Genomic DNA, 14,934 nt, shown 5'->3' with positions numbered 1-14,934 from the left:
ATCCCTCCAGCAAACTTGGGGAGCTGTGGGGAATCTGGGTTTTGGGGGGGGGGAGGCATATATGAGTGATAACCTAACCTAACCGGGGGGCTGTGCCCCCCTGGACCCCCCCCGACAGGTTGCTAACCTAACCTAACCTAACCTAACCTAACCGGGGGGCTGCGCCCCCCTGGACCCCCCCGACAGGTTACTAACCTAACCTAACCTAACCTAAGCTAACCTAACCTAACCTAACCTAACCGGGGGGCTGCGCCCCCCTGGACCCCCCCCCGACAGGTTGCTAACAGATACTAAACTTATTCCTTAATACAATGATTCCTACCTGTATGAAGTGTGTAGATGATACTTTTATGTGATTACTGATTATACTTAGTATGCCTATGTGAATGAGCAATGTAGGAAAGTGTGCATTACTTAATAGTGTTATGCCGGACGTGTTGGGTTCCGTGTCGCCGTCAGGAGACTCCGTGGGAGGGAGATATGTAAACACTTTGCACAGTTTCTGTAGTTTAATGTTCTTCCTTAGTAGTACACTTCACTCGGACTCTTCACTTACCACTAGCTTACTATCACTGGGACTGGCCCTCTCTCGCCCTCTTCTCCTATATATATCCAGAACAGTACAGTCTAGAATATTACAGTATATTTCAGATCATACAAGAACATGTAGCAAAAATATATGCGAGTTGGCAACACTTCCCGCCTGGCGCCTGGCCCGGACGGCTCGCCTTGCTCCCCGCCCCTTTGCTCGTTTCTGCGGGAGCCTTCTAGAGGCCTATGGTCGCCGGGGGAGGCTTCCAGCACAACACTATCCCCCCCTCTTAATTGTGATCGTCCCGATCACACACTTAACTATGTACAAACATAAGAGAATTAATCAAAAACATAATAATCGTCGTATCGCTGTGGACGCCTGCGTTGTCTCTGTCTTCTGTTCGTTGCCTCCTGCGCGTCTGTCTTCTGGTGCGCCTCGTCGTCGTCCGCTTCTTGGGGTGTCCCTGGAACATTTGCCGAAGCCGGGAGGTTATCTCCCTCGGCTGAAAGGGCCAGGAGGCCTACGTCGTCGTCGACCTCCTCTCGGTCCTGGACGTCCCTTGCGTTTTCGTCGGCTGCTGGGTGTCTGTAGTTGTTCCAGGTGTAGTTTCCCGGACCGTGGTACCTCCATAGGCGGTTGACGTGGACAACTTTCGGCTTGGTCTTTTCCGTTCTCCGGATTCGGTAAGTCACGTCGGAGAGGCGTTCTAGCACAGTGTAAGGGCCTTCCCAGGGGCTTCTTCTTAGCGGCACCTTCATATTCCTTCTTCCTCTTATAGCATTCGTTCTCCTTGTGCCCAACCTTCTCGCAGTACCAGCACGTTCCTTGGAACCTGTCTGTGTCGCTGACAGCGCCCTTTCGTGCCCTAAAGCCAGAAGTCGAGTCGTCCCTGAAGCTTGACAAGCTAGACCTAACAAAGGACTCAAACTCCATGGCACGTGCCAGAGCTTCCTGCATTGATGTTGGCTTAGCTTGGTTCACTTGTATCTTCAGCTGAGGGCTGTCCAGGGCATCGATGAATTGATCACGCAGCAAAACCGTCAGCAGGTTAGGGGTGGCACCTGGGTATGCCTTGTGCGCCATACTCTCAAGGTCCTGAGCGAGTTCCTGAAGAGACTCGCCGCGCCTCCTGTTGCGGGTTCTGAAGAGCTCGTTCTGGTGCTTGGTCCCATATCGTTGCTCCAGCGCCTGTGCCAGCCCGCTGTAGCCGCCCTTTGTCGCATTGTCGAGCTGAGCAAGGACCTCCAGCGCCGCCCCTTTCAGGCTAGTGGCCAGCTGTACCGCGCACTCTTGGTCATCCCATCCGTTCCGAGCTGCTAACAGCTCAAACTGAGCGCGGTAAGCCTCCCAGGAGACCTTCCCATCAAACTCCTGAGGCTTCTTTCTATCAGGCGAACCCAGCAGACCCATGGGGCTGGCGGAACTTCTTGCGGGGATAAACTCAGGCGAAACAGGGCTCAAACTACCCCGGACTTGCGTAGGGGAAGCATCTTGGGTACAACTAGCCCCTGCAGGCACTGGCTGTCCGTTTCCAGCCAAGCAGTCTTCAAGGGCCTTCACTCTGTCACTTACTTCTAATATTTCTTTGTGTGTCGTCTCCCGTACCACCTCCATCTCTTGTTGAAGATTTGTGTGTTCTATCTCCACTTCTATCAGGCGTTGTCCCAAGTTCGTGGTCACATCAGTCATTTCTCTTCGCACTGACTCACTTCCATCTTGTACTGCTTTTAGCTGTAGCTGTAATCCTGTGAAGCGATCTTCTAGCTGTTCTTTGAGTTCTTGGAGTGTTCTTTCTTGTTGTTGCTGTGCTCTTTCTTGTTGTTCTTTGAGTTCTTGGAGTGTTCTTTCTTGTTGTTGCTGTGCTCTTTCTTGTTGTTCTTTGAGTTCTTGGTGTGCTTTTTCTTGTTGTTCCTTGAGTTCTTGGAGTGCTCTTTCTTGTTTCTCCCCCTGTAGTCTCAAGGCTTCCAAAAGTTCAGTCAACATGTCGTCCCTCTGGGCAGCTTGGGAACGAGTCTCCATGGCGAAAAACAAATGCCTACACTCCTGACACCAGTGTTATGCCGGACGTGTTACTTGGGTTCCGTGTCACCGTCAGGAGACTCCGTGGGAGGGAGATATGTAAACACTTTGCACAGTTTCTGTAGTTTAATGTTCTTCCTTAGTAGTACACTTCACTCGGACTCTTCACTTACCACTAGCTTACTATCACTGGGACTGGCCCTCTCTCGCCCTCTTCTCCTATATATATCCAGAACAGTACAGTCTAGAATATTACAGTATATTTCAGATCATACAAGAACATGTAGCAAAAATATATGCGAGTTGGCAACACTTCCCGCCTGGCGCCTGGCCCGGACGGCTCGCCTTGCTCCCCGCCCCTTTGCTCGTTTCTGCGGGAGCCTTCTAGAGGCCTATGGTCGCCGGGGGAGGCTTCCAGCACAACAATAGGTAGCCTACCATCGCCTTCAATGCTTGTTTTGAAGCGCCCGTTCTCCCTTGAAAATGGCAATATTATGATTGTACTGTGTTTCTCAGATGATGTCATTGATTGTTAATTAAAGTAGAGTGCCGTCATTCAATTATATTACGAATATTTTTTAATCATGAAACTAGCTTGATTATCTCAATCATGTATATTTGGTACGTGTCTTTGATACAATGCATGATGTCATCAACAGCCAATCAGGTGAGAGGGGGGCGGAGCTTAGCCAGAATGGGGGAGGGGCTTCTCGGTGCAAATTGGCCAAGTTAATTTGGACAGACTATATCTATAGGCACTGCACACTGTAGATCCCGGAGAAGGTTGTGAAGAGGCAGTGGAGTCCTGGCTTGGCCGTGGTGGGGAGGCGTTGGGTGCCGGCAGGCAGGGTGTCGGTTCCTTGGCTCAATATCTTACTCACTGCACCATGTAGGGTTTGGTAGCTGTCGGGACAGGACAACCACGGAGTTGTAGGCTCGTAACAGAAACACGTGCAGACTGTGGTTTCTATACTAAGCCAGGAACAAGCGAACAATGCTGCGGCGGGCCCCGAGCGTGTACCTGCCGGAGGGACGCCAGCCAGACTGAAGATAACAGGGTTGCCAAAAGTACAAGAATGGAGGTATAATACGATACATGGTGCAATACATTACAGTGCATATCCCTCCACCCCTCCCGCTGCCGCGTTGTACATGACTTTCTACTCTAACTCACTCATGTGCTATCCAAATCCCTTATGCAATAATTTGCCGGCGTCTTCATTCTGGTGATTGGGATAGAAGAGCACCCTGCCCCACCAAACACACCCATCCCTTTTTCTCGGGAACCGCCAGGGTGGTGCAGACCAAAGTCTATATATACCAAGTCAAGTCACTCTGCCTCCAAAACTGCGACCAGCACGCGCAGGGGGCGGTTTGGGGCGGAGCAGCGGGATGACGTCACTTGAAGCCAGTTCACGGGTGACTAAAGTTGCGGCCGTGTGTGCACTTTGGATGTGCATTCTCGTCTTCTTTCACCGCGCATTCAGGCAAGCCACTGACGAAAAAATATGCCTTTTTTTACTTTGCTTTGCGTGACTCTAATTGCAATGCCTACAAACGGCGGTGAGGGGTGTGAGAGGGGTCATGTCGAAGTGATCGATTTAAATTAATCCGCCTTTCTTCGTGTTCTCTAAATCCCTGTTTCTACATTCTCTAGTTTGGCTCCAAGCAACGTCACGCATAAGCCACGCCTCTGCCGTCTCTTCTCCCACAAAGCTGCGTATGACTTGACTTGGTAGATATAGACTTTGGTGTAGACGAGGCACAAGTTCGTCGGGCCGGGGCCAGGTTTAATCTCGGGTGGGCTCTCCCTGTGGGTGCCTGAAACAGCCTGAGCCTCTTGGAGGATCATCGACTACTCCATCTGTCAGATGAAATTACGAGGATGAGAATAAACTTTGTGTGGCTCAATGAGGCGAAAAGACCTAACAGTGGAGAAATCATTAGCGGGAGTTTATACCTACTACTGATCAGGCTAGAGTGATGGTGCTCGTCTCAATGGAGTAGCTATAGCAGCTTTTAGACGACTTCAGTCCTGTCATTTGGGTTACTCTGGTTGATGAGCCTATGATGCTGGTGAGGTTGAAGCACACCTTGGGCTTCCTATCTCTTATTGCAGTGTACACCCCTACCGAGATGTGTTGACTCGAAGGGAAAGAGAAGTTGTATGCCATGCTCGACTCTATAATCGACCAGTGTCCTCTGCGTGGCACACTTATTGTCTTGGGGGACTTTAATGCAGCTAGTGCCACAATGAGAGATGGCAACGAGTAATGTGTTGGTGCCTATGGCTCTGGCGCCAGAAACGTAAACAGTTCTTTCCTTCTGAACTTTGCAAAGTCCTGAAGGCTGAGGATTGCTGCTTCCTTGTCTGCCTAGCCGCCCGATTTGGTCTAGCAATGCTTGCAATGTGGTAGATGAGATATATTAAAAATTCAGAAGTGATCCTGGTACCCAAACCATGAGGACCAATACATAAGCCATAGCCAACCCAATCAATGCCAGTAGTAGCATTGAAGTTGCCCAGACAATGAGTGTGTCCCGAGATGGCGCTGATCTAATATGGAGTTCAGTTTGGCGTAGAACATCTATTTATCTTGAATTTCACACATATCCGGAGCGTGCGCTGCAACAAGAGACATGAAGCCCAATGTGTGCTTCAGTCTCACTCACATTATACGCTCATCAACCAGACTAATCTCAACCACAAGTGGCTACAACTGGCTGAAGCTCCCTATAGCAAACCCCCAAGACGGGCACCATTTCTAATGCTAGAGCAGTAGCAGGTGTACCCCCAACAACTGATCTCTCGTCTGCCAGGCCTCCTCTCCGACTCCGAGTATCCCATTACGTCCACACTCAGCCTTCTTAGCTCAATCGATAGGTAGGGCAGTTGATGATCCTCCGAGAATCTCGCGTCGTTCCAGGAGCCCAGACGCAGAGCCCTCCTAAGGTTAACCCCGGGCCTTGTTCTACGGGCGGGCGCCACTTCTGCACGACCCCGGCCAACTCTAAAACAAAAAAAGAGAGGCTAGGGCCCCTTCCTCCTTTAAAACGCAAGCTTTCTCTTAGCTTTATACCCACCACTGACGGCAGGCTTCCTCGATGCGGATTCATCGAGGAGCTCTCCCGCACGGTCGGGCCCCCCAGCTTAACCGGACCGTGATATTCGCTAAGGTACAAATGCAACATTTCACTGGCCGTTTGGTGTCGTTTTGTTAGATGGAAAGACAATCTAGTATATGCGTGTGATCTAGACATCTACGTAAATCTTCGTTAAACAGTGCCAAACTCAGTTTCGCTAACCATCAACTTTGCATAACCTTCCAAATATCCCTCTTCTGTTCCTCAATAAAACACAGCTGTCACCGTCCTTCACATTGAACATTTTCTGTTGAAATTTCAAAATGAAGTTTCATAACGCGCTTTATACAAAATTATCGTCATAAAGGTTACACGTAATGCAATGTCACCATTATTTCTGCTCAGTTTACAAACCTTTAGCAGAAAGGGCGCGCCATTCTACAATCGCTTCCGGCAGCTGACCGACCGCCTGCGGGACTCCGGGCTGCAGAAGCACTGGATGCAGCACGTGGTGGAGGGCTACAGCAGACGGAAAAGAGCAACAACGAACTTCACCTACGACAGTTCTAGAGAGTACTCCAAGGTTAGAGTTGGGGCTCGAAACCGCTGTGTTCAGGGAGGCACACAGATCTTACACATGGTCATGAGAAGGCACAGTCGTGGACATAATTAATGGCACAGTTTTCAAAACAGTTCAGTCAGCTGGCGAGAACTGGTAATTGATTACATTTCCTTCAACCCCACAAACTGTCCACACACACACACACACACACACACACACACACACACAAATTTAGAGTTGGGAATCGGTGATCTTTACTGTAGGTGTAAGTGCATTGATTATAATCATAAATTATAATCACATAAATGTCTGACTCTCCTCCGTCGCCTACAGGACAGCTCGGTGCGGGTGGTGCTGGGACTCTCACACTTGGATGCCGCCTTCTATCTGTTATTCCTTGGCAATGCATTGGCTTTGTTTACCTTCCTCGTGGAGATCATCACCGCATGTTGACAAATCATACATCACTGTATCTATTGTTCAAGGGGGCAGGATGGCTTAGCAGTCAGTGCAAAAGACTGATGTGGTGATTCCATAGTCCCGAGTTGAAGTCCTGCCGCTACCAGCTGATATTCTCAATTCTCGCCAAGAGGCTGAAGATCGCCCACAGGCTGTCTAGGTGTGCATCAATCATCCCGACCTTCAGATCGGCGACAGCTGTCAGGGAAAGCACTGGGGAGCAGCATGTGCCAAGCAGGGATATATTATTGGGTCACCATTAATTAAAACAAATCTGCCTGTGACACTAGTAGTTTGCCTGGCCTCCGGTGCCCAGCAGGAAAGATAACTGATGTTTTGTTGTTGCACGAAAATGAAAGAAAATAAATTGTTTCACTCTGTTCCATACATTTCTTTGTTTCTCTCCTTTTGAGGTCACCGGCCTGTTACTAGAGCTCTCTTGTAGCCTCCTCACATCAGCCTCCTTACACAACAGCTTGTACTTTTTTATTACAATATAGGAGACAGGACAAAACCAACAGAATATTATTAAGAAATGGCTGCAACATGCTGCCTCACTTCAAAAGTTAAAAGGAATATACTAGAAGAATTCGAGCAAAGATTTGTTCAAATGATGAGAAAATTTGCTTCACAGAAAGTCGTGTCAATCTCCGTGAGTATCTTTCAGAAACTATCCCAGCCTTGGCCACGGAAGAGTCTCCTGAGTCCCGCTTTAGTATTCTTTAACAGTTTGCTCTTTGTGGATAGAAAAGATAGTGTTGGTATGTATAATTTGTTGTAACTTAATGCTTTTCTAGAGAAGTTCCTAGAGTATCCCATATTCTTTGACATATGCGAGAAAGAAGAGTCCAAATGAGTGTACCTATAGACTGATTCCACCAGTTCTGTGTTAGGCATTTTCCCCAGTGAAGCGCAGAAAGATTAGGTATCTAAGTTACTGGTGTTCTGACAACTATTTATCAAAGCGCATCTTATACGCCGCAGAACATGTGACCTCCACGTCTTTATATGCTGGCAGTAACTAGAGGCCCTTTAGAACTAAGGTGGAGAGATGCGACAGCCAGCCATGATGTGAGCCACGGAAACGCCGTTTGCGCCGCCAGACTTCACCAGGCGACAATTTTGTTACCAGACTTTGCCGGACAGGTTAACAATCTACCTCTCCTTTAACTGTTTCGATATGCTGCACATCTTTTTACATCCACTAACCAATTAAAAAATTTAAAAGGGTGACTCAAAAGGATCTGTACCGCAGAGCAATTATGTCACAAATGACTTCCGGCAGAACCAGGATCATCTCCCTCCCTCTGTACGATCTCCACCTGTACCCAGAGGTCCAGAGGTCAAACCGGGACTGTGATTCGAGGTACACACGTTGTTATTCTGCTGGTCATGGAGGATTTGGGGACGCTCAAGTCAGGTTCGTCGGCTTCGTCACCCTGGGGAAACATATTTAACATGGCCGCCCCTTGGAAGATTTTTACATAATTTTCCTCTAGTTATCACACATCTACAATCCTTATCTCAAAGCTTGTGTCTTCAGGATCGAATTCTTGAAAAAACGCTATGTTTTGGCCTATAGCCATTTAATATTTAATTATCCAATCCTTGGAAAGGCGGTGTCTGAGTGGTTAGCGTGCCGGCGCCGCGTCCAGAAGGACGCGGGTTCGAGTCGTGTCCAGCGCCATAGATGGGATTTTTCAGTCACCGCCGAGTGGCCCAAGACTGCCCACATGCCGTCCTGAAGACCACCTAGCAACCCGGACTCTAGATTCTCTCCCTAAAACCCTATTCACACATAGGCGATCTCAGGACGAAAGCGCCTCGATCCTGGTTCGTTCTGGTATCGTTAGAAATTGGTGCACTTTGGCCCGTCCCCCTGCGTGGATTATATTTGGCACGACGTTTGCACGAGTATTGCCCGAATGCTGGACGGAAGCTGCACAACCAAAACGATGCCTGCCCTACAACTGCCCGCTATCCGAACGATCGACGATGATCAGTCTTGAGATTTAAATTTAATTTTTTTCAGAAAACGATTCCTGCCCAACTTGTGCCTGGCAACAAAACGACAATAAAGAACATATCCTGATTGCAAAACGAATGCTGCTCGATTGCTGGACGAATGAAGAACGACTCCTGACAGGGTATGTGTCGCGCCCTTTCCCTCACTCGCTAATCCTAGAATTGGGTGCGGCCTTGACATGTGTACTGCTAGCCTGAATCCCTCCCCCCCCCCCCCACACACACACACGTTAACACACTCATTCACTGACTCTCTCTCTCTCTCTCTCTCTCTCTCTCTCTCTTTGAGAGAGAGAGAGAGAGAGAGAGAGAGATCACAGGTGTCAACTCATCCCACGAGACCATGCCCTGTGAGTCTCGAGCCTCTCCTCCGTGAGCTCATTGTGCTGCTCTACCATGTGTCTGGCTCTCTGTAGCGAAGCTGTCAGGTGATTGGACCATGTTGTCAGGTAGTTGTGTAAGTGCAGCACGCTGGGGCGTCAGGTCAGGGTAGCACATAGGGGCGTCAGTTGGGCTGTCAGGAGCATAGGGTGGCAGGAAGGGCGGCAGGGAGAATCAGGGCGTCAAGTAGCGTTGCAGGACTTCGCGGAGAAGCGAGCATGCTGGAGGTTTTCGTGGTGCAAAGTTGCCAAATCACTCAATGATATATACACACATATATCGGGCAGCACTCGTTCAGCTATCGTCCAGCATTTGATCAGGTGAACGATTTGCCAGTCAGCTATCGTGCAGCTGTTGTAACGGCCAAAATTTGAATTTCGTGCCCGATCATTGCAGAGTACTGCCCAACCTATCACGAAAGCTGCACGAATGCTGCACCATAGCTGGACGATCACTGCGACCGCTGCACGAGGCCTGCAGCACTCCTGCCCGATCTTTGACAAGTTCGCCGGCCACGCCGATGGTTGCACGAAAAATAAGCGCAGCGCCTAAAGTGGCCTTAACACATACACGAATTTGAACGCGGTAGCTGCCCGACTGTCATTCCGGCAGCATTCGGGATCATATTCGTAGCACATCTTTTAGCCGTCGTTGGGGAAAAGTTTATGTGAACACTTAACAAATTCCCGCCACCCACTCGCACACCCCTCCACCACATTTACACACTCTCACACCCCTCCACCACATTTACACACTCTCACACCCCTCCACCACATTTACACACTCTCACACCCCTCCACCACATTTACACACTCGAGGTAAGGATTCCAGAAGGGAAGGAGGTTGCCATTATTAGCGGTATACAGACACTTGATACAGCTTCGCTCACACCCGGCCTTAACCAACACTTTACATTCCGGTCTTTACAATCACATTATCACTTCAGTGTTCTGTACTGGTCGCAATCCAGATATGGCGCGCCCCTAGCAACTTTTTTTTTTTTTTACGTCTCCGCCTATTGCTCCGGTAGCTTGCTTGAGGGGCCTGGATGGTATTCGGCCCCGGCCCATCATGGCGCAGGCAAATGTTTATAGTGGCGCCATCTTCTTTTGGCTCATGCTGCCCCCCGGAACTCGTTCTTGATTCTTGGACGGTTTCCTCTAGAGTCCGAGTTGATGGGTGGTCTTCAGGACAGCATGTGGGTAGTTTTAAGCCACTCGGCGGTGACTGAAAAAATCCGAGGTGGTAGCGTGGGGATTCGAACTCGTGTCGTCCATCACGCGGTGAATGTGGGCCCAGCACGCTACCGCTTCAGCCACCGCCTACTGGTGCCTACTGGTGCACCTGCAGTACCTCTATAAGCTTGGTATATCCGGACCCCGCCGTCGAGGGCCCGGACAACAGCGAGCTTCAAAGCTCCTTTCGGCAGCCCCATAGCCGTCCAGGTGTTAACGGAGGCCGGGGCTACCATCCCCCACCATGACAGCGTGAAAGAACTTACGACGGGGGGTACACCAGCTTTCTCTTGCACATGGCCTCTCAGGCTCTCACTGCCGCAACGGCCTGACACTGTTGGAGGACGTGTCTTAGGGTCTCAACCCTTCGGCCGAAGCAGAGGTCACACATGACGTCGGGCGCTAGTCTGCCCCTAGCCTAGCAGGACTTCGTCGGAAGCAAGGTTCCGCGGAGCCTCACAGCCTTCGATAATATCCCGTCCTTCATCAGGGCAGACCTGTCCAGGAAGGCTGCGGAGACCGGGGTTAAGTTGGCTCCTCGCAGCCCCCGACCGTCAACAGAACCATATAGGTTCTCGGACCAGCGCTCTCTCTCTTCCCTCTTCCTCCCGGATGGAGTGGAGGCGTCATCGGCCAGACTTGCACCCACTGCTACAATTCTTACCGCAGGGTCATGGGACTCCCTGAGGCGGGCCAAAAGGTCCGATTTTAATCGGGGGATGCGGGACTCGAGAGCCAGTACTCCGAGCCCGCCATCCACATCGGCCGCGTGAAAATACTCCAGAGGGGTATCCCGCGGCAGACGGAGGGAGCCTCGGACAAACCTCCGAGTCTCCACATCCATCCTTTTAAAAAAAAACTTGTTGGTCCTTGAATGTAACAATGTAACAGTGGGTACAATCGTGGGACACAAGTGTTGACACACTGTCCACTGAGTTTCGTTCACCGGCCCCGACTTTAAAATATATACACCGCATGGAAAGAGGCTAATGTTCAGATATGTCACTACATATACACTCTCCATAATTTATTAGATATGAATTTGTCAGTTGTGCACACTGATAACAAGTTTTTAATTCGCGGACGAAAATGTCTCTTTACATTTCGTTCAAATTTAGTCAAGGACAGCTAAAGTTGTTTACAACGCTATTATGCATTTGAATAAATGTTGTATTCATTCCTGCAACGTCCTCGCTAAGAAAATACGACGAAAACATTGATAACGTGCACAAATATTCTGATATGGTTTAAAAATATATAATGATACCACCATTTAACTCTCACTTGACAATGTTATGCAATGACGTCATCGACCATGCCAGCCGGGGCATTTAGGAAACTAGTAGGCTATTTTGAAATTAATTGAATTACAAAGCTATTATTTTGCATTTTAGAATACTGAGCGATTCGTTTGCATTTATGAAACTAGGCTATTACTTTGCATTTACGAATACTATGTTGTTATACATTTAAGAAAACTAGGCTATTATTTTGCAGTAACTTTTTTTTCTTAAGAAAAATTCTCTCTCTCTCTCTCTCTCTCTCTCTCTCTCTCTCTCTCTCTCTCTCTCTCTCTCTCTCTCTCTCTCCAGAATGCACACTGGCGACCAAAGCCAAGGAAGTATTTAGCTTATGGAATGCAGAAAATCTTATTACAGAGCGTGCACTAGTGGAAACGGGAGCATTCATAACAGATTTTTTAAAGAAACATAATCGTCGTGCAGTTGATGCTCACAGTTTCGTAAGAAGAATCCTTAAATAATATCTCTCTCACACCCACACACACTCTTTGCTACACACACACACACACACACACACACACACACACACAATACGTCACACATAACTCGAATGTAGCTCTGTTGGGTAGTTGTCGTCTTTCGCTAGCGGCGTCCGAAACATTTTGGAACCTGTGTCAACACTTGTGTCCCACGACTGTACAACATCTGGGGCAAGAGAACGCTGGTCAGGCCCCATAGCTTTTGTTGGGGCTTGGCTGGGGCTCGTTGTAGGTGCTCCAGCTTCTGAATGTGCTGGTCTAACTGATGGGACGGCCCACTCGCCCATGTGGCGCCCACCCTTGGGCCTAGGTACTTATAAAAGTCCCTGGGACCCAAAGACCTAATCACATCGCCCCCAGCTTGGAGCCTTACTCGGTACTGGTACCAGGTCTTCTTTTTCCCATCCGCTATAACCCCCACGGAGGCGCACTTTGATGGCCCCACTTCGAGGCCCAAGGCAGCCGCAGCAGATGTAAACGCTCGCAGGCTAGCCTCTAAGCCTATTCTAGTGGAGGCCAGTAGCACCACGTCATCAGCAAAAGCCAGGTAGCCGTGGGCGCGGCCACCCAGCTCTACTCCGACATTCTGGGGCAAAGCGGACAGGGCCTGGTCCAGTATGAGGTTGAAAAGCATGGGCGACAAAGGGTCGCCCTGCATGACACCTCTCTCGATGTCCACCCTGGTGCTCTTGTCCAGGCGTGTGGATTTTGTTTATTATTTATATCAATGACTTAGATACAGGAATTAGTAGTGATGTTAGTAAATTTGCAGATGATATCAAGATCGGTAGAGTAATTGAGTCGGATCAGGACGCTAGTATTCTCCAGGGTGAACTCAACATATTGTATGACTGGGCGGATAAATGGCAGATGGAGTTCAATGTAGGGAAGTGCAGTATTCTGAGTGTAGGTGGGAACAACCCCTCACATAACTATTACTTAAATGACACTCTCATAAGCAGGTCTGGGTGCGAGAGGGATTTAGGGGTCTCAGTGAGCTCTGATCTCCGTCCAAGGGCACAATGCATTCAAGCTAGAAATCGAGCAAATAGGGTACTGGGATTTATTTCAAGGAGCGTAAGCAACAGAAGCCCCGAAGTCTTCCTCAAACTATATTTAGCATTAGTTAGACCTCATCTTGACTATGCGGTTCAGTTCTGGTCACCTTACTATAGAATGGATATCAAAATGTTAGAATCGGTGCAGAGGAGGGTGACTAAGATGATTCAGAGGTTGAGAAACTTGCCATACGAGAGACTCAAACAGTTAAACTTGCATTCTCTAGAAAGGCGAAGGGTGCGTGGAGACATGATCGAGGTTTATAAATGGATGAAGGGCTTTAATAAGGGGGATATTCATAAGGTTTTGTTGGTAAGAGAACCGGGTAGGACACGAAGTAATGGGTTTAAACTGGATAAATTCAGATTCAACAGGGACATAGGCAAAAATTGGTTTACAAACAGGGTGGTGGATGAGTGGAATAGGCTTAGCAGTCACGTGGTGAGTGCCAATACAATTGTCACATTCAAAAATAGACTAGATAAATTCATGGACAGCGATATTAGGTGGGGTTAGATACACGGGAGCTTAGGGTCAAAGGAGCTGCCTAGTACAGGCCTACCGGCCTCTTGTAGACTCCTGCGTTCTTATGTTCTTATGTTCTTATGACCCAAGAAGCTATAAAGGAAGGAGAAGAAGAAGAGGAGGAGCAAACAAACAAGTCCTCTGTGACATCAAGATCAAGGTTGAGGTCCGCCGCGTGCCCTGAAGTGCCCTGGCAGTGTTTCTCGTGGAGGAGGAGGAGCCCCTCGGCGTGCAGGCCCCCAGGGTGAGTGTGCGGGTGGTGGAGGGCCAGGGTGTGGACGGGCTACACTTGGGACAGGAAGGAGGGAGGGCCAGGGTGTGGACAGGCTACACTTGGGACAGGAAGGAGGGAGGGCCAGAGTATGGACAGGCTACACTTGGGACAGGAAGGAGGGAGGGCCAGGGTGTGGACAGGCTACACTTGGGACAGGAAGGAGGGAGGGCCAGGGTGTGGACAGGCTACACTTGGGACAGGAAGGAGGGAGGGCCCGGTGTGGACAGGCTACACTTAGGACAGGAAGGAGGGGAGGGCCAGGGTGTGGACGGGCTACACTTGGGACAGGAAGGAGGGAGGGCCAGGTGTGGACGGGCTCCACTTGGGACAGGAAGGAGGGGAGGGCCAGGGTGTGGACAGGCTACACTTGGGACAGGAAGGAGGGAGGGCCAGGTGTGGACAGGCTACACTTGGGACAGGAAGGAGGGAGGGCCAGGGTGTGGATGGGCTACACTTGGGACAGGAAGGAGGGGAGGGCCAGGTGTGGACGGGCTACACTTGAGACAGGAAGGAGCGGCGGGCCAGGGTGTGGACGGGCTACACTTGGGACAGGAAGAAGTGGAGGGCCAGGATGTGGACGGGCTACACTTGGGACAGGAAGGAGGGAGGGCCTGGGTGTGGACGGGCTACTCTTGGGACTGGCTGGCGGGGAGGGCCAGGGTGTGGACAGGCTACACTTGGGACAGGAAGAAGTGGAGGGCCAGGGTGTGGACGGGCTACACTTGGGACAGGAAGGAGGGAGGGCCAGGGTGTGGACAGGCTACACTTGGGACAGGAAGGAGGGAGGGCCAGGGTGTGGACAGGCTACACTTGGGACAGGAAGGAGGGAGGGCCAGGGTGTGGACAGGCTACACTTGGGACAGGAAGGAGGGAGGGCCAGGGTGTGGACAGGCTACACTTGGGACAGGAAGGAGGGTAGGGCCAGGGTGTGGACGGGCTACACTTGGGACAGGAAGGAGGGGAGGGCCAGGGTGTGGACGGGCTACACTTGGGACA

At 50.1% G+C, this 14,934-nt stretch overlaps 1 long non-coding RNA gene across 1 annotated transcript; it reads left to right on the top strand.

The window, feature by feature from the left end:
• Nucleotides 1-5,611: 5,611 nt before the first annotated feature.
• On the top strand, nt 5,612-7,044 carry LOC126984305 (uncharacterized). Its single transcript, XR_007736564.1, has 3 exons — nt 5,612-5,731; nt 6,062-6,221; nt 6,534-7,044. It is a non-coding gene; the product is annotated as an uncharacterized LOC126984305 (long non-coding RNA).
• Nucleotides 7,045-14,934: the final 7,890 nt, after the last annotated feature.

Source organism: Eriocheir sinensis, chromosome 56, assembly GCF_024679095.1.
Source record: "Eriocheir sinensis breed Jianghai 21 chromosome 56, ASM2467909v1, whole genome shotgun sequence".
Lineage (NCBI taxonomy): Eukaryota > Metazoa > Arthropoda > Malacostraca > Decapoda > Varunidae > Eriocheir > Eriocheir sinensis.
The sequence above is the reverse complement of the archived record's forward strand: the minus strand, read 5'-3'. Positions and strand labels throughout refer to the sequence as shown.